Genomic DNA, 27,231 nt, shown 5'->3' on the forward strand with positions numbered 1-27,231 from the left:
AACAAAAAAAGGAAGATGATGATCACTAATATTTTAGGAGGGTTACATTTTTACTATTGTTTCCCATTAACTTTGGGTCCCTAATGTCATGTGGATGACTTCTTTGTGTAATTAAAATCTTTTTAAAACATGAAGTTGAAAATGAACATATGGTAAGTTTATTTAACATGTAACTGAAAAAAAAGGGACATCTGGGGACTTCCCTGGTGGTGCAGTGGTTAAGAATCTGCCTGCCAATGCACGAGACACGAGTTCGATCCCCAATGCATGGGACACGGGTTCAATCCCTGGTCCGGGAAGATCCCACATGCCATGGAACAACTAAGCCCATGTGTCACAATTACTGAGCCTGCACTCTGGAGCCCATGAGCCAACATTACTGAGCCCACGTGCTGCAACTACAGAAGCCTGTGTGCCTAGAGCCTGTGCTGCACAACAAGAGAAGCCCTGCAATGAGAAACCTGCACCCTGCAACAAAAATTAGCCCCTGCTTGCCGCTAGTAGAGAAAGCCTGCACATAGCAATGAAGATCCAATGCAGCCAAAAATAATTTTTTTAACTAAATAAATAATGGGGAACATCCTGCCTGTATCCAAGTAAGGTAAATATACAAAGAAAATAGACATCAGACTCAATGGAAATGTAGGAGAAATACAAAGATGTAATTAAAAGAGACACTTTACCATACTACCCAAGGCAATTTACAGATTCAATGCAATCCCTATCAAATTACCAATGGTATTTTTCACAGAACTGGAACAAAAAAATTTTTAATTTGTACAAAACCACAAGAGAACCCCAAGTAGTCAAAACAATCTTGAGAAAGAAGAATGGAGTTGGATGAATCACACGCCCTGACTTCAAACTATACTACAAAGCTACAGTAATCAAAACAGTATGGTACTGATACAAAAACAGAAATATAGATCAGTGGAACAGGGTAGAAAGCCCAGAAATAAACTCACACACCTATGGTCAACTAATCTATAACAAAGAAGGAAAGAATATAAAATGGATAAAAAACAGTCTCTTCAATAAGCGGTGCTGGGAAAATTGGACAACTACGTGTAAAAGAATGAAATTAGAATATTTTCTAACATCATATACAAAAATAAACTCAGGATGGATTAAAGAACTAAATGTAAGACTACTATAAACCTCTTAGAGGAAAATATAGGCAGAACACTCTTTGACATAAATCGCAGCAATTTTTTTTGGATCCAGCTCCTAGAGTAATGGAAATAAAAACAAACAAACTAAGTAACTAACAAAAATAAATGGGACCTAATTAAACTTGAAAGCTTTTTCTCAGCAAAGGAAACCATAAACAAAATGAAAAGGCAACTATGGACTGGGAGAAAATATTTGCAAGCTATGCTACTGACAAGGGATTAATTTCCAAAATATACAAAGAGCTCATAAGCTTAATTAAAAAAAAAAAAGATAACCTAATCAAAAAATAGGCAGAAGACCTGAATAGACATTTCTCCAAAGAAAACATACAGGTGGCCAACAGGCACATGAAAAGATGCTCAATATCATGAATTATTAGAGAAATGCAAATCAAAACTGCAATGAGGTATCAGCTCATACTAGTCAGAATGCCCAACATTAAAAAGTCTACACATAATGATGCTGGAGAGAGTATGGAGAAAAAGAAACCCTCCTACATTGTTGGTGGGACTGTAAATTGGTACAGCCACTATGGAGAACAGTATGGAAGTTACTTAAAAAACTAATAGAGGTATTATATGATCCTGCAATCCTACTCCTGATTATATATCTGGAGAAAACTCTAATTCGAAAAGATACACACACCTCAATGTTCATAGCAGCACTATTTACAATAGCCAAGACATGGAAGCAACCTAAGTGTCCATCAACAGATGAATGGATAAAGAGGATGTGTTATATATGCACAGTGGAATATTACTCAGCCATAAAAAAGAATGAAATAATGCCATTTGCAGCAACATGGAGGGACCTAGAGATTATCATATTAAGTAAAGTCAGACAGAGAAAGACAAATATCATATGATATCACTTATATGTGGAATCTTAAAAAAATTATATAAATGAACTTATTTATGAAATAGAAATAGACTTACCAAAATAAAACACAAATTTTGGTTACCAGAGTGGATAGTGGCAGGGGGAATAAATTAGAAGTTGGGATTAACATATACACATTACTATGTGTAAAATAGATAAACAACAAAGACCTACTGTATAATACATGGAACTATATTCAGTGTCTTGTAATAACCTATAATGGCAAAGAATATGAAGAATATATATATATACACATATATTATTATTATGTACATATATACATATACATATATGTATATATATATAACTGAATCACTTTACTGTACACCTGAAGCTAACTTAACATTATAAATTAACTATCCTTCAATTTTTAAAAATGGTTAAAAAAAAAGACACTTTAAGTGAAAAGTACTTTATTTCACTTGTTTAGGTTATAATAGACTTAATGACTCATTTCTGAAAATGGCATAATATATACACTCATTTTCATAAACTGAAGCAATCCTACTAGAACAAAAGGAATTCTTAGTGAAGAAATGAAGAAAAGTTTGATAACTAGGCTAAAAATCAAGGGTGCTAAGAAGCTGGAAATCTGATCTACTGAATCCTACCACTAATTTTCTGTCCCCTTTGAGTTCCCATTTTCTTTCCAATTCTGTGAATGGACCTAGACATACTAACACTTCCTACATTTTGAAAGATTAAGGGGACTCAAGAAAATACCTTCATTTATTCACTCAAAAATTGTTTTGTAGTAGTTTGTTTTTTGGTTTTGATGCCTTTCTTTAGGCCTGCTAAAATGTCATGCACCAAGTGGCATTCAGTATTTGCCAAATAACATAAAAGATGAGTTTGAACATAAAATGGAGGGGAAGAAACCTCTATTTAATGATCAAAGAAAGAAATGAGTACAGCAGCAAAAAATCTTTACTTGTAAATACTGACCCATATTATTAATAATTACTATTAACCTATAATAAGAACCCAGGTAATATAATTTAGTATCAAGAATAAGACAATTATATAAATAATTATAAAATATGACAGAATACAGGAAGTGAGCATGTATTACAAGGTTTAATGAGAAATGAGATATGGGACTCACTGACCAAAATGTTCCATCCTTTAACTTTTATCACTATCTTTTTTCTTCAGTCTCATCCGAGTCTCCAAGCATTGTTTCTTCCACTCCCTCCCTGTTTTTCTCTACCTTCTCTCCTTTCTTCAGTTCCAATCCATTTTAGAGCCCCTGTGTTATTAATCCCTTTTTTGCTAATATCTCAATTTCTCCTATTCAATTATTCATGTTACATCCATTTGGCTATCCATACTGGCCTTCCCTCAGTTCTTCAAAAGTGCCATGCTCATTCCCACTTCATGGCCTTTGCATATGTTGTTTGCTCTGCCTAGAACACTCTTTCATGTCCCCAAATTCCTTTAATCCCCTCCCACTTTGCCTAGCTAGTTCTTCATTCTCCAGATATCTTTCTGCACCTCATCCCAGGGAAACCATACTTGACTCTCAGTTTAAGTTACACCCTTTTAAACATGCTGTACAGACCCTTGTAAAACCCTTGACACCTGAAATTAGTTATCAAGTCTTCTTTTATGTTAGATTATATCCTCCACTAGGGTGGGTTCCAATTCTGTCCCAGTCATTGCTAAATCCCCAGCGCTGTTTTCTCATTTGATACACCTAAGACATTTGATAAATATTTGTTCCATGAATGAATAAACAAGAGGAGAAAGAAACCCTATACATTCAGTTGGAATGATCACTCAAGGATTTATGGTGGAGGAAGCCTTGTGAGATAGGCTTTGAAAATGGACACAATAATGAGAGGCTGCGGAAATAGTTGGTGCTGAGGTTTGGAGACAAGAGAGCTGGAGGGTGCTTGGGGAAGAGTAGACAGTTCAGTTTGGCTGTAGAGTATGGACCATATAGGAGAGTAGGAAAAGATTACATTGGAAAGGAAGGTCAACATAATACGGTGGAGGAAGGCCTGTCTTGAAAATAAATACTTAATTTTGTATTTGCTGATGAGACAATGAAGGAATTGGCTACATAGGCTAAATGAAAAGGGAAAAAGAATGAATGGAGGAAACTTGTTCTGATCTAAGCGACAGTCCAGCAAAAAGTAAAAAAAAAACTGGACAGCTGACTGCAGAACATAAAAGAAAAACCAGTAATCAAAAGAATTATACGGGGCTTGCCTTGTGGCACAGTGGTTAAGAATCCGCCTGCCAATGCACGGGACACGGTTTGAGCCCTGGTCTGGGAAGATCGCACGTGCTGCGGAGCAACTAAGCCCGTGCACCACAACTACTGAGCCTGCGCTCTAGAGCCCACGGGCCACAACTACTGAAGTCCGTGCGCCTAGAGCCTGTGCTCTGCAACAAGAGAAGCCACCGCAATGAGAAGCCTATGCATCACAAAGAAGAATGGCCCCCGGCTCACCGCAGCTAGAGAGAGCCTGCACGCAGCAACAAAATCCCAACGCAGCCAAAAATAAATAAATAAAATAAAAATAAAAAAAAAAGAATTGTATGTATAAGGTGTATTCTGTGGAGAAAGACTAAAATGTTTAACCAAAGTATTTGGGAGGAGATAAGAAAAAGAGATAAGCCAGTGTGCTTCCTGAGGTTTCTATAAGAGTAACTGGAAAAATGGTGAAGCCAGGAAAATTAGGATAATCTGGCTTTAGGGATGGTGAGGGAGGGAAATGCTGAGTTTATTTTGTAACATTATTGAGCTGGATTTTTTAAAAACTTGCCTAGAATACCGTAGTCTTAGAGTGAACACTGTAGATCAGTGGCTGAAGATTAATGCAGAACTTCTGCACTAATGAGATTTTATAATTACATTTCTGGTAATTCCTTTAGTCTGTTTTTCACATGTTTCAAGCCATAGGATAAGCATAGTGTGTTGTTTTGGAGAAATAACTGTGCAGAAAATTTGAAGCAATAACCACCAACAAACTTAATCCCTTTCCCCAACTTAAAAATATTTTTATGTTAAAATAAACAGAAATGTGTTAGAAGAGAAAGCAAGATTCACTTGGATTTTTAAAAGACACTCTCAAATTCAAAGAAATGTCATGCTTGGCAAACTGCTTTAGGGTTTATCTTCCTTGCCCCATCTCTCCACCCCTCATTTGGAGTTTCTTTTGCTAAATAAGTTGTCTAAATAGCTTGTCCACATCCATTGTTGCTGGTAAGTGGTATAGCAAGAATTTTAAACCAGATCTCTCTAGAGCATGCACTCTTAAAACTACTTCACTATATATTATTAAATATTCAACGGTATTCGAGTTTTCGTTAACATTGTATTTAGCATCACTCACCAAGTAAGTGACAACATAATGCCAAATACTGGCAGCTGGTATTTTTCAATAATGAATTAGCAGGGTCTCCAAGAATGCAATCAGAGCAAGTGATTTTTCACAGTGCTTGGGAGAAACCGAAGACGGGATCATCAAAAGGATTAGTGTGCTATTTCCTAGTTCAGTGACCATTAATTACGTGGGTATGTTAAACCATCCTTCAAACTTTTAAAACATAAAGCTGACATCATTTTCCTGTTCAAAATCTTGAAAGCACAGTTTAGAAAGTCCTTCACAATCTGGTTCCAAACTATCATTCAACAATGAATCCCCACACGATCCGCCTCAAATACACTGTACTTTCAATTAATTAGTTATTTAAGACAACTAAAAATCTTCCAGAAAAAGTAAAGACTTCAAGAGTTAGTAAGGGTTGGTCAGATTAAAATGGGGAAACAGGGTCGGGAAGGAGAGAGCTCCAGGCAAGAACAGGCAGAAACAACGTTATGTGGAAGAAAGAGCCAAGTCCACTGAATAGAGTTCACTGAGGGAAGGATGGTAGGAGATGAGGCTGAAAAGGCAGGTAGGCAAAAGCCAGAAGCCTGAAAGAAGACTTTGTAAGTCATGTGGGATGTGGGCTTTCCCTTCAAGGGCAATGGGAAGTCCACAAATGGTACCGAGCAAGGGGTGACATGCTCAGATCAGACATGCACTTAAGAAAGTTCACTTGGAAATGGTATTAATAGGCACTGTACCACGACTGCTACTTCCAGATGTACACCCTCCACTGACTTCTACAGGTAAATGTGGAAACTGATTAGTGGATTTACTTAACAAAATTGTGGTTTGAATTCTAATCAGATTTTAAAATACAGTAATTGAAAACACAAAGTCTTTTCCCTTAAAGACTTGGGATGCATGTTAGTGTGTTTTTTATAAACTTTAGTAACTGTAATAAGCAAATTACTTTGAAGCATTCCATTTTTTAAATGTCACTCAGTGCATGAAATGTGATATTACAGCATTGCCAAACTACTTTATAATCTTTTAAAAAGGTGTTTATTTGAATACACAAATATGATCAATGAATACAGAAGTATATAATCACCAAGAGAAGTTACTAGAGTTTTCATAATGATCTTTTGGCTTTTCCTCTGCTGATATTGGTGCCAAAGAAATTAGGTTATAACTATTGTTTCTCTTTGTGCCTGAAGAAACATTTCCAAGTACAGAATGAATGGAGTTCATTCAGAAGCCTTGCAAATGGGCTGTGGCCCCTTATTATGCATAATGGGCCCCAGCAAGGATATTTAGAACAAAACCAACTTTTACTTTTTAACCCATTGACAAGGTCCTACATTTTAAAGGAGCTCTACACACTGGATTTACTTAGGTTTATCTGTTCCTTTATCACAATTTCTATAGAAGAATATTAAGAATACTAGACAGTCTTCCACTCAGAGAAGGCAGCTGAATTTTTTTTTTTAATAACAGGGTAAATCACATGTTGTTTAAAACTTAAATTACAGAGAACATAGGATTTTCCAATAGACTAAGCCAGACACAATGACATGAAATAATATTTGAGAAAAAAATAAAGAGAAAGAGAGCTTGGTGGAGAGGGCAAGTCCCTATGAAAGAACAAAGCTGAAAAAGTAATGCATTTTCAATAAACCTAAGTTTTTGGTTGTTACTGCTGTCCCTGAATATATCAGGGCTTCGTGTACTTTAACTGATATTTTAAAAGGCAAGAGATGACACTACAACAGTTGGAAGAAGTAGCCCACTTCCTCCACACCCTCTTGATACTTACCCTCACTCCTTTGTGTGGTCTTGGCTTATGCAGTATCCTGTCTCATTATGACTGGCCTATGAAGAGTCAAACAACTGTCATCAACAGTGTAGTATCAAACTGAGGGTCCCATATTTTTGTCAACTTAGTCTTTTTTCTCCCCTGTTTAAACCACAGAACAACCTCCTAAAGGTGCCAAGTTCACAGCTGCCGAATTAGCAGAGAAGTAAACTGTAATCTAATGCAATGGCTTCAGAAAAAGTCAAGAGATTGGGCTTCCCTGGTGGCGCAGTGGTTGACAGTCCGCTTGCCACTGCAGGGGACACGGGTTCGTGCCCTGGTCCGGGAAGATCCCACATGCCGCGGAGCGGCTGGGCCCGTGAACCATGGCCGCTGAGCCTGTGCGTCCGGAGCCTGTGCTCCGCAACGGGAGAGGCCGTACCGCAAAAAAAAATTCAAAAGATTTTAATCTGAGAGGAAAGGAATTCCAAATTTTTGACCCACAAGTTCAACATTTAAAGGTTCCCAAGTATTTTTTTTAGCAAGGGAACTAATTTTATCCTAGATTGGCCCGGTGGTGGATTTCCCTTTGTCTCAAAGTAATTTGCTGGTTGGACTACAAAGGACTCACAGAAACCCAGTGAAAAGAGAGTAACGAGGTAGAAAGGAGATGGGTTCTTGGCATGTGCTTGCACATCAGCCTGCATTTCTGAGGGCACATCCAGGGGCTGGCTGAGGAATCTACCTCCCCTATTTCACTCACCAGCAGGGGATCAGCAATGCTCCCTCACATTGTATACTTTTGAAGTACTTGACAGAAACTCTTCTTAATGGAGATATTAAAGATTAAAGAACAATTCTGAGACTGAATCATTTTGGGAAGAAAGAAAACTGTCTAAGTCAAGTGAAACCACCTCTGACAGAGCTCAGCTCTTCTTTTCCCAGGAGCTCTTCAAGGGCTAAAGGCTGCAGAGAGATAATTGCTAATTAACCCCTTCATGATTTCATGTAAATATTTATGCAACTTGTCACATATCCAGAGTTGTATTTTTATTATATAAATATCGTATAATGACTGTACATATACTCTAAGCATTTTATTATATAACAATATTATATAATTACAGTAAAAATAATGGTAGTTTACCTCATTGGGTTGTGGAGAGGATAAAATGAGATAATAAGTATAAAGTGCTCATAGCCATATTCCTGGTGCACTGTAATTACTCAGTATATGGTCACTACTATAATTATTGCTGTTATGGAAGCTGTTCATGTAAAGCTTTATTTCTTCATCCAGCTACAAATACCTTTTAATGGAGATACCAGAGGCTAAATAGTAACTGAGATTTAAGTGGAATCTGGAAAATAAAAAGATAAACTTTTGATCCAGAGGTATTTATACAGTTTCAAACCACCCCAGGACTTAGATTTCTTGTAGGTGCCTTAATTCCTGAAGTTTGTGAAGAGATTTGCACTTTCAAGCATTTAGGCTTTGATAATGAATTAGGCAATTTGAATCCTGACTAATCCATGACTTAGTCTCTCTATTCCTTAGTTTTAGTCTCTCTATTCCTTAGTTTTCTTGTGTGCAAAATGGGACTAATAGCTCTACCTACACCTCAGGGTTGTTATGAAAAATTTGTAGACCCCTGCTCTTCGGCACAATTACCCATGCATTGAGAATTCCTCAATACCATGATCCATCTGTTTGAGAAATAACTCCCTCAATCTTTCCTAACTCCCCCTTTATTTGCAAAAGTCTAGGATGACTCACTCCACAGTTACAACATCCAAGATGCCCATGCACCTTACTTCAGTTCCTGGCATACTCCAGAGCCCACAATTACCACCTATATGCACCCTGTCTTTCCCTCTAGAGTCAAAGTGAAAAAAGAGAAACCAGAAGTGGTGGTTTCTATACAGTCATTAGCAGTTAAACAACAACAACCAAAAATAACTTAGACCAAAAAAGTTAAAAAAAAAAGTTACTAAAAGAAAAAGTTCTGGCTTCTGGAACAGAGGAAGGAAGAAAAGTTATGAGATAATAATCTGTTATATTCTACAGGGAGTAGAGATACCTAGGTCAAAAGTAAAGAAAATTGGTTGATTTACTCCCTAGAAAATGACAAGAAAACTGAGGTTCAGAAAAGTTAAATGAAGAAGTAAGTATTGAAAGCAAAAAAACAAAACACAAACAAACACACAAAAAGTTAAATGAGAGTTCCACATAGGTATGTTATGAAATTCTTGCTCACTATGCCCACCTTGAAGCAAGAGAAGGGGATTATTGTAATATCCCAAGTTGGAAATATGAATATATTTTCTGGGTAAAGTTATTAAATAGAGTGATTATTTATATATTGGGTTTAATAGAATTTTGTAAGTGGCCTAAAAATGCCTACAGTAATAATAACTGCCATTTAATTAAATGCCAATGTAGTAGATGTTTTTCTGATTTTTTTTTTTTTTTTTTTTTTGCGGTACGTGGTCCTCTCACTGCTGTGGCCTCTCCCGTTGTGGAGCACAGGCTCCGGACACGCAGGCTCAGCGGCCATGGCTCACAGGCCCAGCAACTCCGCGGCATGTGGGATCTTCCCGGACCGGGGCATGAATCCGTGTCGCCTGCATCGGCAGGAGGACTCTCAACCACTGCGCCACCAGGGAAACCCTGTTTTTCTGATTTTGCCATCCAACATTCATTCTCCTTTCTTGTGATAACACTACCTACATCTCCTTTGGGGAACCATGTTCCCTGTGCCTTCTGTCCTTATGTTTTGGATGGAGATGAAATCATCCCTGATTCTGGAGTTAGGTATGTGATCTAGGTCTGGACAATCAAAACATTGAAGTTCCCTGGACCTACAATTATTTCAGGGCTGGAAACATGCAAAAGTGGATTTAATCAAAGTGAGGCCAGGAGTTTTGCAGGTATTTCTGAGGAGAGTTGACCCTTTTTTCTGTTAGATTGGAAATCGGGAAGATGTTAATATAGAGTTGCTGGGAGTCAGCATTAAGAACTTCTTTCAAAATAAGGCAAGTATCAAGAAAAGCAGGCTGAAGAAATGCATTGAGATCAAATCCTGAGAGTATTGTTTGAACCCTTAATATCTTGGTAAAGAAAGGTAATTAATTTTTTTTAATTTTAACCAATTTTTTTCCTTCCCTCCTTCCTTCCTTCTTTCCTTCTTTCCTTTTTCCTTCCTCCTTCCCTCCCTTCCTCTCTTCCTTCTTTCCTTCGTTTCTTTTATGCCTGCAACTGAGAGTGTTAATACAATCTATTTTATGTTAGCCAGTATATATACTTTTTCTTTAACCCACAAAACAATCCTATGGCTGGGCATAATTATTCTCATTTTCGGATCACGACTGAGGAATTCCATGGTCATGCACCTAATATGCCACAATGCTACGATGTCAATGTCAGTCCAAAGTGGTCTTCACTACACTCCCTGCTCTCAGAGAACAGGGCTCCTAAGGGACCAAGCCTTGAGGTTTCAACAGCTCACATATTCTAATAATTTAGGGGCCATATCTATATGAGAGACATGAAGTGACAATAACACATTTGCTTTGGCCTGTGATTGAAAATAAATGATTTACTTTTGAAAATGTAGTGATTCCTTGACCAGGCCACATTTTTTTAAAATTTATTTTATTGGAGTATCGTTGATTTACTATGTTGTGTTAGTTTCTGGTGTGCATACAGGCACTTTTTAGAATATTACTGTAATAATTGTCATAGATAAGTCATTTATAAAATGTATTTCTTTAAAGCAAATTATATTTTCCACTTTTAGCCTAATGTCAGGTATATGTCCAAGAGAAAATTTTTATACTCATTCATCCTATAACAGACATTTAGAGATGTTTAGACATTTAGAGCATATCAGGCACTAAGCAATGGAGTATCTGTACTGAGTTGCCTAGAACAAAAATTTGCCTGAAGTGGTTATATCCACTTCAGGATATATGTGTTATATCTTGTGTGGCAATGTAACACTTTCCTTTACATGTGAAACTTCATAGGGAATCACTTTTTTTCAAAGGATAAGACCCTGAGAGGCAGTACTGAATAAACCTCTCTGTGTCTCAGTTTCCTCATCAGTAAAATGAGGATGATACTAATAGTACTATTATTAGTAGTACCCCATCCTCTGCTAAGTTTCTCAGTTAAGTGAATCTGACTTAACTATCTAGCTGTTAAGTTTGAATATTTATAGATTTGATTTTCATAGGGTTCGATTCACTTTTATCTCTCTCATGCTCTTTCACACACATATGAATATGCTACATAAATTATCTCCCAAAATGAGCAAGTTATAATACATGCCCAGCATGGAAATATAAGTTAAATTGTATTTTATCAAAGAACCAAAGATTGTTGCTATATAAAATGAATAAGGAAATATATCAACACAGTTTTCATTGTAAAAATACATTGTTTAAAATACCTCTCTTCTCAAATTTTCTGTTAAAGTTAATGTAGCCACGTGGCTTATATAAGTTTTAACAAAACCAAAGCCAAGTATCTTTAACCATTTAAAGTATGGTGACTTCAGAACAGTGACAGTATGGTTATTTAAATAATGTTATGTTGTGCGCACATATTCTGTCTTTCTATCTATTTAGACGAGAGAGGATAGGCTAAGGCAATAGGGAAATCTCTCAAATAAACTTGGAAATTAGAGAAATTTCCCTTTATTCTTCTCACCATAATAAGCTAGAATGGATCATTGGAATCTATTTCAAACAAATCAAAAGTCTCCTAGTATATTTGTATTGCAAAGACCAAAACATCTAAGTTGTCATCTCAGAGCAGAATATAGCTTAGAAAACAAACATATTTATTTTCCAGATTTATTGAGTTATGAGCCACAGATAAAAATTCTGTATAGGTCTTCCCTGGTGGCGCAGTGGTTGAGAGTCCACCTGCTGATGCAGGGGACACGGGTTTGTGCCCCGGTCCGGGAAGATCCCACATGCCGCGGAGCGGCTGGGCCCGTGAGCCATGGCCGCTGAGCCTGCGCGTCTGGAGCCTGTGCTCCGCAATGGGAGAGGTATATTTAAATTATACAACATGATTTTTTAAAGGTGTACAATGTGGTGATTTCAGATATTATACATTGTGGAATGATTACCACAACCAAGTTAACACATCCATCACCTTGCATAGTTACCTGTTTTGTGTGTGTGGTAAGAACACTTAAGATCTACTCTCTTAGCAAATTTCAAGTATAAATTATGGTATCATTGACTATAATCACCCTGCTGTAAAATGGATCCTCAGAACTTGTTCATCTTATAAATGAAAAGTTGTACCCTTTGACCAACATCTCCCTACTCTTCCCCAACCCCTGGCAACCACCAGTCTACTCTCTGATTCTATGAATTTGATTTTTTTATATTCCACATATATGTGAGATCATACACTATTTGTCTTTTTGTGTCTGTCTTATTTCACTTAGCATAATGCCTTCTAGTTTTAGCCGTGTTGTTACAAATGGCAGGATTCCTTTTTTATGGCTGAATAATATTCATATATATATTAGTAATATATATATATACTATGTAATATATAGTGTCTATATATATATATATAATTTTCTTATTCATTCATTCATACACAGAAATTGTTTCCATATCTTGGCTACTGTGAATAATGCTGCAATGAACATGAGAGTGCAGATATCTCTTCAAGAGACTGATTTCATTTCCCACCCAGAAGTGGAATTGCTGGGTCATGCAATGGTTTTATTTTTAACTTTCTCAGGAACACCCATATTGTTTTCCATAATGGCTGTATCAATCTACATTTCCAATAACAGTGCACAAGTTTTCCCCTTCTCTACATTCTTGTCAATGCTTATCTCTAGTACTTTTGATAATAGCTGTCCTAAAACCTGTGAGGTGGTATCTCATTGTGTTTATTTATTTATTTATTTTATTTATTTATTTATTTATTTATTTATTTATTTTTGGCCGTGTTGGGTCTTTGTTGATGCACACGGGCTTTCTCTAGTTGTGGCGAGCAGGAGCTGCTCTTGGTTGTGGTGCGTGGGCTTCTCATTGTGGTGGCTTCTCTTGTTGTGGAGCATGGGCTCTAGGCGTGTGGGCTTCAGTAGTTGTGGCACATGAGCTCAGTAGTTGTGGCTTGCGGGCTGTAACCGCAGGCTCAGTAGTTGTGGCACACAGGCTTACTTGCTCCGCAGCATGTGGGATCTTCCCGGACCAGGGCTCAAACCCGAGTCCCCTGCATTAGCAGGCGGATTCTTAACCACTGCGCCACCAGGGAAGTCCTCATTGTGGTTTTGATTTGCATTTCTCTGACAATTAGTGATATTGAGCACTTTTCATATACCTGTTAGCCATTTTTGTGTCTCTTTGGAAAAATGTCTCTTCAGGTCCTTTGCCTATTTTTCAACCAGGTTATTTGTTTTTTTGCTGTTGAGTTATATGAGTTCTTTGAATATTTTGTATACTAATCCCTTATCAGATATATGGTTTGCAAATATTTTTTTCCCATTTTGTAGGTTGCCTCTTCATATTAATTGTTTCCTTTGATGTATAGATTTTTAGTTTGATATACTCTCAGTTGTTTATTTTTGCCTTTGTTGCCTGTGATTTTTGTGTCATATCCAAAAAATCATTGTGCAGACCAATGCCAAGAAGCTTTTTCCCTATGTTTTCTTCTAGGAGTTTTATGGTTTCAGGACATATATTTAAGTCTTTAATCCATATTAAGTTGATTTTTGTGTAAGGTGTAAGATAAAGGTTCAGTTTCATTCTTTTTTTTCTTTTGAATTTTATTTATTTTTTTACACAGCAGGTTCTCATTAGTTATCCATCTTATACATATTAGTGTATACATGTCAATTCCAATCTCCCAACTCATCACACCACTCCCCCCAAACCCCGCATGCCACTTTCCCCCTTGGTGTCCATACGGTTGTTCTCTACTTCTGTGTCTCAATTTCTGCCCTGCAAACTGGTTCAACTGGACCATTTTTCTAGGTTCCTCATATATGTGCTAATATACTATATTTGTTTTTCTCTTTGACTTACTTCACTCTGTATGACAGTCTCTAGATCAATCCACGTCTCTACAAATGACCCCGTTTCATTCCTCTTTATGTCTGAGTATTATTCATTGTATATATGTACCACATCTTCTTTATCCATTCGTCTGTCGATGGGCATTAAGGTTGCTTCCATGTCCTGGCTATTGTAAATAGTGCTGCAATGAACATTGGGGTGCATGTGTCTTTCTGAATTATGGTTTTCTCTAGGTATATGCCCAGTAGTGGGATTGCTGGGTCATATGGTAATTCTATTTTTAGTTTTTTAAGGAACCTCCATACTGTTCTCCATAGTGGCTGTATCAATTTACATTCCCATCAACAGTGCAAGAGGGTTGCCTTTTCTCCACACCCTCTCCAGCATTTATTGTTTGTAGATTTTCTGATGATTCCCATTCTAACTGGTGTGAGGTGATACCTCATTGTAGTTTTGATTTGCATTTCTCTAATAATTAGTGATGTTGAGCAGATTTCCATGTGCTTCTTGACCATCTGTATGTTTTCTTTGGAGAAATGGCTATTTAGGTCTTCTGCCCAATTTTGGATAGGGTTGTTTGTTTTTTTAATATTGAGCTGCATGAGCTGTTTACGTATTTTGGAGATTAATCCTTTGTCCATTGATTCGTTTGCAAATATTTTCTCCTGCTCTGAGGGTTGTCTTTCCATCTTGTTTGTAGTTTCCTTTGCTGTGCAAAAGCTTTTAAGTTTCATTAGGTCCCATTTGTTTATTTTTGTTTATATTTCCATTACTCTAGGAGGTGGATCAAAAAAGATCTTGCTGTGATTTTTGTCAGAGTGTTCTTCCTATGTTTTCCTCTAAAAGTTTTATAGTGTCTGGTCTTACATTTAGGTGTCTAATCCACTTTGAGTTTATTTTTGTGTATGGTGTTAGGAAGTGTTCTAATTTCATTCTTTTACATGTAGCTGTACAGTTTTTCCCAGCACCACTTATTGAAGAGACTGTCTTTTCTCCAGTGTATATCCTTGCCTCCTTTGTCATAGATTAGTTGACCATAGGGGCGTGGGTTTATCTCTAGGCTTCCTATCCTGTTCCATTGAGCTATATTTCTGTTTTTGTACCAATACCATGTTGGTTTTTCCTTTGCTGCTTTCCATAATTTTTCTTTATCTTTAGTTTTTGCCAATTTGATTACTATGTGTCTCAGTGTGTTTCTCCTTGGGTTTATCCTGTATGGGACTCTCTGCCCTTCCTGGACTTGGGTGGTTATTTCCTTACCCATGTTAGGGAAGTTTTTGACTATAATCTCTTCAAATGTTTTCTTGGGTCCTTTCTCTCTCTCTTCTCCTTCTGGGACCCTTATAATGTGAATGTTGTTGCATTTAATGTTTTCCCAGAGGTCTCTTAGGCTGTCTTCATTTCTTTTCATTATTTTTTCTTTATTCTGTTCCACAGCAGTGAATTCCCCCATTTTGTCTTCCAGGTCACTTATCCGTTCTTCTGCCTCACTTATTCTGCTATTGATTCCTTCTAGTGTAGTTCTCATTTCAGTTATTGTATTATTTATCTCTGTTTGTTTGTTCTTTAATTCTGCTAGGTCTTTGTTAGACATTTCTTTTATCTTCTCCATCTTTGTCTCCATTCTTTTTCCGAGGTCCTGGATCATCTTCACTATCATTATTCTGAATTCTTTTTCTGGAAGGTTGCCTATCTCCACTTCATTTAGTTGTTTTTCTGGGGTTTTATCTTGTTCCTTCATCTGGTATATAGCCCTCTGCCTTTTCATCTTGTCTATCTTTCTGTGAATGTGGTTTTAATTCCACAGGCGGCAGGATTGTAGTTCTCTTGCTTCTGCTGTCTGCCCTCTGGTGGATGAGGCTATCTAAGAGGCTTGTGCACGTTTCCTGATGGGAGGGACTGGTGGTTGGTAGAGCTGGCTGTTGCTCTGGGGGGCAGAGCTCAGTAAAACTTTAATCCGCTTGTCTGCTGATGAGTGGAGCTGGGTCCCTTCCCTGTTGGTTTTTTGGCCTGAGGCGACCCAACACTGGAGCCTACCCGTGGTCTTTGGTGGGGCTAATGGTGGACTCTGGGAGGGCTCGCCAAGGAGTACTTCCCAGAATTTCTGCTGCCAGTGTCCTTGCCCTCACAGTGAGACACAGCCACCCCCCGCCTCTTCATGAGACCCTCCAACACTAGCAGGTAGGTCTGGTTCAGTCTCCTATGGGGTCACTGCTCCTTCTCCTGGGTCCTGATGCACACACTACTTTGTGTGTGTCCCCCAAGAGTGGAGACTCTGTTTCCCCCAGTCCTGTTGAAGTCTTGCAATCAACTCCCTCTAGCCTTCAAAGTCTGATTCTCTAGGAATTCCTCCTCCTTTTGTGGGACCACCCGGTTTGGAAGCCTGACGTGGGGCTCAGAACCTCCACTCCAGTGGGTGGACTTCTGTGGTATAAGTGTTCTCCAGGTGGTGAGTCACCAACCCGGAAGTTATGGGATTTGATTTTATTGTGAATGTGCCCCTCCTACCGTCTCATTGTGTCTTCTCCTTTGTCTTTGGATGTGGGGTATCTTTTTTGGTGAGTTCCAGTGTCTTCCAGTTGTTGATTGTTCAGCAGTTAGTTGTGATTCTGGTTCTCTCACAAGAGGGAGTGAGGGCACATCCTTCTACTCTGCCATCTTGAACCAATCTCCAGTTTCATTCTTTTGCATGAAATATACATTTCTTTTCGTGCTCATACAATGCTGAATGGCGCCATATGGTGTAATGATTAAGAAAATGAACACTGGTGCCAGACAAGGGTGGGTTCAGATTCATGTTCTGGAACTGACTGTGTAACTCTTGCTAAGGTTCTTAGACTAAACATTTAGCATGGTTCTTGGTATTTGGTAAGCACTCAATAACAGTAGCTTATATATGTCCATATAAGTATATGTGTATAACAACACTAGATTTATAAAATAAAAATCTCCATAGTAGACTTCAGTGATAAATGAAATACTAAAAGTAAAAACAACTATTCATCATTGAAGTTTCTTTATTAGTAACACATAGAGAACCATAAAATTCAGATTCTTAATACAGCTTTATGAATTAAGAGGTGAATCCCTTAAGCATATACAAAGGGCTAGATAAATGCCAGGAAGATGCTACACTGCTAGAGAGTAGTTTTTTATATTACTGTTTAACTATTTTAACTATATTAGCCTGACATCAGTTCAAATTCAGTATTAAATATTATGTTGTATGTTGCTCTATACTTGATTTTAAATGAATCATAATGTTCAATTATAGGATTTAGCATTATTACTTTTTAAGGTTTTTATATCCTTGAAAATATGAACATTCAGTTTAGCTTCAGTTACAGTATATAAGATCTTTTTTATCACACAATTATTCTTTCAAAGTTGAATGTGCATGCACAAATGTCCAGAGTGTAGACAGCTGTCCAAACAATAAGAATTCTATGTATCAGGACAGGTGCTGTTATTATCCTGCAAACCCATAACACAAGTGTTCATTTATAAAAGATTTAGAGGAAAAAGACTTAATAAACATAAAAAATAAATAATTCAGTATCTCAGTAGTAAAACAAAGCTATGAATTTCAATTCATTCCATGCACGAGAAACAAAGAAATTTCAATGAAAATTTATAGAATATTATAGGGGGTTGTCCATGCCTATGGAAGTATTTTGATACCACATAGTAATACCTGATTTGGGATACTTTTATTACAGCTAGCTAATAAGTCCAGGGCACTGCTTCAAAGTGTTACTAAGAATCACTTGGTACGTTTACAAAACCTAAAGAATCAACTTAATTTACAAATTTTGAGACAAGAGCTACTACAGGGCAAGGGTAAACTTACTCATCTTGGTTTGCCAGTACCTCTCACAAATTAGGCACTGAATGTATGAAGGAGCACAGCTGACTGAAGACCCACACATACTGGAAGAATAGTACTGCACCGTGGTCAATCTGCAATTTCCCATAGGCATAAAATCAATGGCCAGATGATCAAAAGCTGTGGTTCTCAATTAGGGATGATTTTGTCCCCCAGGGGACATTTGACATTATCTGTGGTCATTTTGGCAGGTCACAAATACCAGGGGGCTGTCACCTAGAGGGTAGAGGCTAGGGATGCTGCCAAACATCCTATAATGCACTGGTCAGCTCCACACAACAAAAATTTACCTGGCCAAAAATGTCCATAGTGCTAAGGTTGAGGAACCCCTCTAATATTCAGAAGTTAACTGAGTATTAATGACAGCATAAGACAGTCATCTAGAGCCAAACCCAACAAACCCTGCCTCGTTTAAATAAAAAAGTTTCATTATACAGTTGAGTACATATTTTCCAAAAATGAAAAGCTACCGAAATGGAAATGTGGAAGTAAAATAAAAAAGCCTTCCATTTTCTCTCAGCTAACAGACAATTTTTCATATATCTTGTTTATCACCACATGTGATATTTAGGAACTGTGGTTGAACATAAGTTACAATGGAATGCTAACACATGAGACATTTCATTTCTACTAGAAGATACACTGACTTCTGTTAGTGAGATCGAAAAAGGTCAAACATGGAAGGGTTAGATTTGTACTCAATATTGGCATGAGAATACTGAAATAGGAAAGGTAAAGACGATAATGATAATGAAGATAGTTAACATCTTCTGAGTGCTTTCAATTTGCCAGGTACTACACTAAGCACTTTCCATGTGTTTTCATGTAATTGGTAAGTTCTATCAATTTCAGAAATTAAGTGTTCCAATAAGAACATTATTTGCTCATTTATACAAAATTGTATTATAATTTCTCTTGTACATATTCCTCCCCTCCTCTAGACTGAGATCTTCTGGAGGACATGGTCTCTTGTCTTATTCATTGCTGTGTTCCCAACGGCCTAGCACCTTATCACAAAATAGTGCATTCTTTAGAGGTTTGTTACATGAAGAAGGGTATCACTGCTCAATAAAACAGCTTCTTTCTCTTCATGGACTAATATTTACTAAATACTCTCATATACATGTTTGTCTATAATATACCACTCTGAGAAAGGTAAACAAAGAAGTTTCTGCCCTCTGAGTTTCTGTATTATAGGGAATAAGGGAGAATAGAAAAGAAGGTCATATTGCCTCCCTCTAAATGTCACAATCAAAAATAATATATAAATTATTATTGCAACCAAGCAATATTGACAATAGTATAGGTCTGACCAAACTGAATGGAGATTATATGCTCTCAGAGTATGGACTGGGTGAGTAAACATAAAATATAACACCTTCCAACTTCTTTCAACACAAACAATTTCTGTGTTTGTTTTCTTTTCTTTTTTTAAAATGTATTTAATTTATTTATTTTTGGCTGCTTTGGGTCTTCGTTGCTGCGTGTGGGCTATCTCTAGTGGCCATAAGCGGGGGCTACTTTTCGTTGCAGTGCGCGGGCTTCTCATTGCGGTGGCTCCTCTTGTTGCAGAGCACGGGCTCTAGGCGCACAGGCTCGGTAGTTGTGGCGCCCGAGCTTATTTGCTCCATGGCCTGTGGGATCTTCCTGGACCAGGGCTCGAACCTATGTCCCCTGCATTGGCAGGCAGATTCTTAACTACTGTGCTACCAGGGAAGTCCCTGTGTTTGTTTTCTTAGATGAGAAAAAAAGTCCTCTGGGATAGTCTCTGGTCACTTTGAGTTAGTCTCCAGCAGCCGATCCCTTCTCAGTCTGCTACCCAATGAGTGGAAAGACCCCAAAGTGGGCTGCCAGAGAGCTGCAACACATGCAGAGCACTTGTAGTCCTTCTTGTTTTCTCATTTTTCCTGTTTTTGTTGGCAGAATTTTTCCCCTGCCCAAAGCAGAGCTGCAAATGAAAGCAGCTGCCCAAAGTGGAAGAAATTCAAAGACCAGGGAAGAAAGAGGGAGGAGGTAGGGTCAAATGAGGAAAACAACTGAAGACAACAAGAAGACTCTTGGCAACTCTGCCTTGTACAAAAGTCTAAACAGAAAAACATACCAAGGGACAGATGGACAGTTAACAGCCATGGCAAAGTGATGCACCCATAGGCTTTCAAGTGACAATAACTGAGTTTTACATTTTTACACTGAGTCACAAACTTTTAATACCAGAAGTATTTCTAAGTATTTTCCTCCGAACTCGTGGTGGTTACTCTTTGGGTTCCTGTCGTATGTTCATTCGTGTTTCTGAATCATGCCACAGATGAAAATCTATTTGAAATTATTGTATAAATTTCTTCTTTTGGGTTTATAACTTAAAGGTTATCAAGGAAATATAGGTATGTTTATTTTGGAACCTGAATTCAATAAGTACATTTAGAGAAATTAGTGTATATCCTAGCATTTATTATTTTAACTACAAGGTTTAGTGCTTTATTAGATATTAAAATTTAATCTTGAAATTATTATAAAGGGATTATTGTTAAAATATTGTAAATAATTTCTTTTGAGGAAGAACTTAAAAGAAGTAAAATACATACAACTTATGGGACATTTCAGAATGTATTTTTAAAGTAGATTTAAAGAATATATAAATATCTCACTGTATCTTAGGATTTTTGGAAGACTTTTATGTTGTAAATTAATTTTATGTACTTATAATTCAATGCCAAATGTATATGAATTCTAGCATGCTGGAATTCCAAAACAGATTGGAAAAAATGAGGGAGCACACAGATTCTGGGAAGCAACTTGTCTGAATATATTTGCAAGTTCAAGTATTTTTAGCACAAAAACTCTTCTATTTCTCCTTTAAAGAATATATTTACAAGCAAGAACAGCTGTGAAATAAGATGTACAAATATTTAATCTATGTAGAAATTTCAGGAACGTAACTGTAGAACAGTAAACACTTTTTACAGACTGACTGCCAAATCTAGAAGCCTTTTCTTTCAGTCAACACTTTCCCACCATCGTGAGAACCATTTCTCATTAACAACCAAATTGTTTTCAGATGCTGTGCTATAAGGCGTTTCCTTAGAAACCATTTGGTAAAAGACTGTGGCTTTCTTCCATAGAAATCTCAGCAGTGAAAAGGCAGATTTTCTGGCATAAATCAAACCCAATTTCTAGGGTTCACTAAACCCTTTCTCCTCAAAATAATGTTCTGTGACTTGATCTTAGCAGTTTATAGTACATGCAGGAGAGCTGGTGTGAACCAGTTTTAAATGAATTTTATTCCACTTCTTTTGTCATTCAATAGAAATCACTCCCAGGGCTTGTTATACCTTGATGAAGTTTGACTGCACAACTAATGAACAAAATGGTACATTTTACTGTATGGCAAAATCTGATACTTTTTCCCCACTAAGTTTGCCCAGGTGAATTAATCTTTGTATTGTTAGGATAATATTATCTGTTCTGATTTCAGAGTTGTTCTTACAAGTATACTTTTTAAAAAAGAAATTGGGCAACAAACAAAGAAGTTTTTTATACTAAAAATGTAACTATTTCAACTGGCTAATATACATATAGACTGATAATGTTTTAGGAAGTTTCTAGATGCATACAATTCATAAGAAATACACCATAAAGAAGCATGTGTATAAATAATTATGTCTCAAGTGTGGACTTGGCAGAGTACTTTAAATGGAAATCTAAAATTATTACTGGGATAGAATTAAGCTTTTCCACATCTCCATACCTTTTACACACATTGTTCTCTTTGCCAGCAATGCGCACCTGCCTCCCAAACAAATCTTATTCCTTCTTCAGACGCTGCTCAACCATCTCCTCATCTAGTCATTCATTCATCCATTCAATAAACTTTTACTGAGCACCCATAATTTGCTCGATACTGTACTAGAGGCAGACAATGTCCTATCCTCATGAAGTTGATGGTTGACTATAAATCATTTCTCCTTCCCTGACTTCCTCAGACAGAACTAAATACTTCCTTCTTAGTGCTACCATTATTTATCAATCAGATACTTGTTAAGTATCTAACAAGCACCTACTAAATACTAGGCATTTGCCATATCATAGTACAATTATTTATTTGTGAGTCTGCTTCACCTATTTGACTGTGAGCTCTTTAAGGAAAGAGCCTTTATACATCTTTGTTCCCAACTAACACAATTCCTGGAATACAGTAGGTACAAAGTAAATGCTTGCTGAATAAATAACTGAAGTAAATGAAAATATTCTAGCTAACAGAACAGGCTTTCTGCTATTTGAAACTCTCTATAACGTACCGTGGGTTTACAAAAGTATTGGCCCTGATTTGCTAAAAACTTCAGCCAAATATTTTTAGATGTGAAAGATAAAAATCTGAGAAATGGTCAATAACAATAAGCTTACAGCATGATCCATGTAAGTTCAAAAAATAATTCAAAATGGAAATTGGTCTACTTAATTTGGTAACACAAGTCTTGTGGCAATTTGGTTTGAGGGTGCTTGAATTGAAAATGCAACCTTTGCTTCCAAAGGTATCTCACTGGTAACAAATGTCCCAAAACCTACTTTAACCTGTTAAACGCTGTAAGATCTGCCACCCTGCCCCCAGCTCTCTGACCTCATCTCCTGCCTCTCTCCCCTTTCTCCCCCTGCTTCTACCAGACTAACCTCCTTGCTATTCCTTGAATATCCAAGCAATTCTGCCTTGGACCTTGGTACCCATCCACTCTGCCTGGACAGTTCTTCCTCAGATACCTTCAAGGCAGACTCTCTCCTTCCTTCAGGTGCCTGCTCAAATGTCACCTTTTCAGTGAGCCTTTGTTTGACGCCTTATCTCAAAGAGCAGGCCCACACCCTTTACTTCCAATCACTCCCTAACTTCCTTACCCTGTTTTAAATTATTCAGAGTACTTATCACAATCTGACGTATTGTGCATTTACTTGTTTCTCTTTTTCTTTTGGTCTGGCACCCTACTAGAATCTAAACTCAATAGCCTAGGTATTTTTACTATATCCTTAGTAATGAGAAATATGCCTCACATATAAAAGACACCCTATAAATATTTGTTGAATGAGTGGATTTGATCCACCTATCAATAACTGTGTGTTCAGCATTCACTCTATATACTATACTTGCTGATGACTGTGGACTACAAATATGGTAATAGAAACCCCCTAAATTTGTGGATTCAAAATTTACTATTCTGATTATCTGATATGCACCCTGAGACTGATTCAGAAGCCCAAATCCATGTAGTATAACTACTGCTGCATTTTTTGTCCCCTCAGATCTTCTTGCTTCCCAATCACTACAATAGAAAAGGCAGTTTTGTGAACATCAACAGAATTCTAAGCATTTCATAAGTGTCTGCATGAAAATGGGGATGGAAGCAGAGACATGATCCCTTCCCTAAGGTAGTTTTAATCTAGTTGGGGACCTCAAAGTGAGAGTACCATTTCCTCTATAGAGAAATTCTTGTGAGAAAGTCTCAAGCATAGATAATTATTTCTAAGTGAAAAAAAAAAAAAGCTTTAAATTAGGAAACTCATTTCATTGACTATTGAGGGATATTTTCATTTTATAAAATCATTTATGGAAAGGAATCAGTGGTTGTAGTGTGTTTAGTCTGTCATCAAATGCAAGAAAAGACCAATTATTATAAGGTTGTCAAGAAAAACAATATAAAAAATTTGAAGATATTTAAGACTCATTTAAAAAAATCAGTTGCCCACATGCTCTAAATAAAAGCATCTAGTCATCTTCTTTCTTTCCCTACTTCTGACAACTACACAATGCATCTCAAAATTCCCTGTGCAATATTGATGTATTAAGTTAGGAATAACCAGTTATCTGATTTGAGTTTGTATCAGATATTATCTTATACTGTAATCTCATAGATATGTAATAAAAACATCTAACGGCTTGCTTAAGTTTATGATAAAAATAAAATTAAGCATATTCTATTAATTAATTAATTCTTCCAGTTATTAAGCTACTCCTTACCTGTTATATCCAGTTATTGCCTTAATTCTACTGATTTTTCCAACATTTTTTCATAGCATTTAACCCCCCAAACATACACATACAGGCATGCATATATATCCATGTGCATGCATGCATGTGCACAAACATGAACATATACACGTACAAGAAAAAACAATTCTTGGTCAAAACCTACTTTTCAGCTTTATCTATGACATAATATAAACCTGTCACTTAAACCATTTCACTTCCTTTCCTGGTCCCTGAATTTTTTTTGAGTGGCAGGGTGTTCTAATTTGTAAACCTAGTATTGCTTTTAATTTGAAACTGACTTGGCATTCTCACTCAGTACCCACCAGTATACTTTGAGAACTCAGTTCTTATATATATATATATATATATATATATATAAATAAAAATATCTTTTAATCCTCAAAGTTTTAAGATTATTAAAGAAGACTATTAAACTTGGATTAAGCTGAAGATATGTTGAGACTTCAGCAACAAGGGCTAGAGGAATAGGAGAGAGGTCCGGACCACACTGGTGGTAGGATGACCAATTTACCCTGCTTCAGTTGGGATGTTCCCAGTTTAGCACTGAAATTCCCATGTCCCAGTAATCCCCTCAGTCCTAGGAAAACCAAGACAGGTAAACTTCATGGGTGACAGGCTAAAGGAAACTCAACTAACAAGACCCTGATCTCTTAGGGCAGTCTAGTGAGCTACTTACTTCCAAAGGAATGGTAAATAAGGTGTGGCTCTGAGAATAGTCAGGGCCAATGAAATCTAATTTAGTTGGTGATAGAGAATGGGCAATGCCTGTAGACAGTAGTAAGAACTGGAGTCCAATAATCTGGACTTGGGTAAATGTGGCCTTACGGAATATTTATAGAGCACAGGATACAAAACCTGTGGTAGGAAAGCTGCTTAGGCTCTATACTGATGGTAGTGCAGTGCTTTCTGACCTCCTGGGAATGAGTTTGCTGGTAAAGCATTTTCAGTTATATCTGTGAATTGCAATGGAAGACAGACATGGATGAAATTAAGACTCAAATGAGCCCAGGCTTATACAGCTAGGAAGAGACACAGCTAAATTTTAAACCTAGATCTTTCTGACTCCAGGTCTGTTGCTCAAGCATTTAAGTAAAGGTTATGATAAAATTTTATTCATAGAAATCCATTCTCTTGTAGTAGTTGTGCCCATGTCATTTTCCACTTCCCAGACTGATAAATTCTATGAGGTTGTAAAGGCCATTCTTTATTTATCTTTGTATCTCTTAATTAGCAAAATACTCATAAGAGAATAAACTTTTGATAAATGTTGCTGAATTAAATAAAATTAAAGGAGACTTTAATTTTATTTAATTCAGCAGGAGACTGCATATTCCTACTTTGTTATCTTTACACTTATCGGGTGTTTTTGCTTGCCCAATGGAATGCCCTTCTTCAAATTCTATTCAACCTTCAAAGCCCAGCTTAAGTTTTAGAATTTACCTGAGGTCATAAGGATCTCTCCCTTCTCTGAACTCCACCTCAGCATTTTATCTTTTCACGCATTTAAATCTTATTATTCTCAAAGGTATCAGTAGCTCTTTTGAATCCTTCACTATTATGCTTACAACAGACAGTCAATTTCAGTTACTTGAAATCCAGAAGCAAAAGACTGCCAATGAGTCTGTATTCTTAGTCAACAATTCAAAACAGGAATGAACATTCAAAACAGGAAAAGAATTCTAAACTTCCTAACAGCAGCCAGACATTACTATACTCTGGGTGTTGCTACTTAGTGCACAAAAAAAAAAGCCTTTTGTCCTTTATGAGGAACTTGGCTCAACCATACCTAAAACATGGAGACTTGGACTTCCCTGGTGGCGCACTGGTTAAGAAGCTGCCTGCCAACGCAGGGGACACGGATTCGAGCCCTGGTCCGGGAAGATCTCATATGCTGCGGAGTAACAAAGCCTGTGTGCCACAACTACTGAGCCTGCGCTCTAGAGCCCATGAGCACCAACTGCCAGAGCCCATGTGCCCATGAGCCTAGAACCCGTTCTCCACAAGAAGAGAAGCCACCACAGTGAGAAGCCCGTGCACTGCAATGAAGAGTAACCCCTGCTCACTGCAACTAGAGAAAGCCCACGCGCAGCAGCAAAGACCCAACGCAGCCAAAAATAAATAAATTAAATAAATAAATTAAAATAAATAAATAAATAAAACACAGAGACTGTTAGCATATGGATAAAGTTTTTTTTTTAAAAAAAGAAAGCATTTCTTTACAAAAAGAAATTCTCAGCATTTTCTAAAAGAGAAAAATATTAATAAACAGTTCATATAAATACAGTTAAAAATAGAATACTTACAATAAAAACTAATAAAAGCCCAATTACTTTTGGGGAGCTACAGTGCAGCAAACCTTGCTATGAAAATCAAGTTTATAACCTCATTATTTCTAAGTGATGTATTGGAGCAAACAGATGAGACAACACACATATATGAACTACACCACTTACTGTGTATAAAAGTAAAAACAAATGACTACTTTCTACTTTTGCATCAAGGTATTTGCTTATTTGTTTTGCAATCGTGAAGATTATGTATTGCAAAAAAAGGCTGGATTTTTTTTCTCAATTCAAATCTTTAGTAAATCCATTTTTTTTCTACAGAAGTGGGGAAACTTAGTACGTAACTGATTTTTGTCAGCATCAGACAGCTGTGAAAAAGAATCACACCAAAAACATGTTCCCGATTCCCATTTTTAGTGCCAAAAGAAGAATTTTTTTCCAGTTCAAGATTATAGTCCTGAATGCTAATTCCAAAACCTTACAGTCTGTATATAATATAGAATGATCATGCATTTAAAAAACTGATGGTAGGGGTGGAGTCAAGATGGTGTACTAGGATGACGCAGAATTCACATCTCCTCACAACTAGGGCACCTACCAGACACCAGTGGGGGGACCACGGACACCTAAGGGGACAAGAGGAATCCCCAGCAACCAGGTAGGACGTGGGGTGTAGGGGGAAGTGAGGGGGAGGAGAAGTGGAGGCGGGACCGGACTGGTGCCCAGAGGGGTGGCTGGGGGAGGGGAAGATTTCCCACACCTGAAGGGGGAAATTGGGGAACCATTGGGAGAGCAGAGGATCA

General features: G+C 37.2%; 1 long non-coding RNA gene across 3 annotated transcripts in view; it reads right to left on the reverse strand.

Annotated features, from left to right (window-relative positions):
• The window catches only part of LOC115859645 (uncharacterized), a 97,356-nt gene that overhangs the window by 15,656 nt on the left and 54,469 nt on the right, over window positions 1–27,231 (reverse strand). The gene's annotated exons all lie outside the window — the stretch shown is intronic.

Source organism: Globicephala melas, chromosome 1 (assembly GCF_963455315.2).
Source record: "Globicephala melas chromosome 1, mGloMel1.2, whole genome shotgun sequence".
NCBI classification, from domain to species: domain Eukaryota; kingdom Metazoa; phylum Chordata; class Mammalia; order Artiodactyla; family Delphinidae; genus Globicephala; species Globicephala melas.